This window comes from Mandrillus leucophaeus, unplaced genomic scaffold (genome assembly GCF_000951045.1).
Source record: "Mandrillus leucophaeus isolate KB7577 unplaced genomic scaffold, Mleu.le_1.0 Scaffold332, whole genome shotgun sequence".
Taxonomy (NCBI): Eukaryota; Metazoa; Chordata; class Mammalia; order Primates; family Cercopithecidae; genus Mandrillus; species Mandrillus leucophaeus.
In genome coordinates, this window is record NW_012103499.1 from 1,488,290 (window position 1) to 1,489,545 (window position 1,256).

General features: G+C 60.3%; 1 protein-coding gene across 1 annotated transcript in view; it reads right to left on the reverse strand.

Annotated features, from left to right (window-relative positions):
- Positions 1 to 1,256, reverse strand: part of AGAP2 (ArfGAP with GTPase domain, ankyrin repeat and PH domain 2) — a 34,396-nt gene that overhangs the window by 22,383 nt on the left and 10,757 nt on the right. The window lies entirely within an intron of this gene.

A 1,256-nucleotide genomic window follows, 5' to 3' on the forward strand; every position in this document is an offset into this window, starting at 1 on the left:
CGTTCCCGGGGCGCCGCAGCTGCGGCGGGAACTCTGGGATCCGGAGCCATCTGCTCCCACCCGCTCTGGAGCCAAACCCCGGGGGCCGCCTCCGCTCCCGGACCCGCCTCCTCTCCCGGGAGTGTGAGCCGAACCAAGAGTCTCCTGCTTATCTCCTCCAGTAAGAAAATAGTAATAATAATAGACACCCTGCCCCCGTAAAAAACACCACCTTCCCCGTACCGCCTCCCAAGTCTCCCAAGGTACGGATTGCCTTTGCAGCAGTTCCGCTCCCACTGACTCACTCCGGGGTCAGCCCCGGGTGGGTTTCAGTGCGGTTCTGGGGAGGGGGCTAGCAATGGGGGAAGTGAGGCTTCCTATCCGCCCCCCTCACTTCACGTTTAAATATTCTGCACGTTCCAGCCCCCGCACACTCGCGTACCACCCAATCCGCCTTTACCGCACGGAAAACATCACTAGCCTGCTCTCAGCCCAGGGGACGACTGGTCCCTGGCGAGAAGCTGCCTGCAAGGTCACTGTCATGCCACCTGCCCTAAGTGCTCAGGGGAAACTGAGGCTTCCTCATCCTCTTCACCTTCAACGTCCCTCTAAATAAGGCAAATCCCCGTTTCCATGCTCCCAGAGTTCAGCTGAGGCTGGAAGTGGGGTCCTGGGCTTCTCTGGGAGCAATTTTCTAGTCACTCTGACCAAGGGCATTATTTTCCCAGAAAGCTCTGAGGCTCTCTTAGTCCCTCTGAAATCAAGTCATTTCTCATGTCGCACAATGTAGCTACTCACCCCGCTTCAGGACTCCTATTCTTTGCCCCAATCCTTGGCAGAGGAGTGAGCTTGGTTCATCCGCCCACCCCAGAGAAAAGCTTCCCTAGTCTCCTGCACCTCGCTCCTCCACCCCAAGCTGAGCATTCCAGGTACCCTTCCCTTCGTGTTCTCAAGCCCTGACTCAACTCACTAGGGGAAGCGCGGAGCTCGGCGCCCAGCAGCTCCCTGGACCCGCTGCCAGAAGACAGGCTGGGGGGTCCGGGAAGGGGCCCGGAGCCAGGAGGCCCTCCTGTGCTCTTGGTGAAGATGCCGCTGATAAACTTGAGCATCTTGCGATCACGAGTGGACGCTCGGCCCCCCTCCCGGCCCCGTTTCAGCCCTGGAGCTGGAGGCTCCAGAGTGATTGGAGGTGCAGGCCCAGGGGGCTGCGCGGAAGCGGCGGTGACAGCAGCCCCTGGAGTCGGAGTTGGTGGGAGGGTTAGCGGAGGAGGAGAACC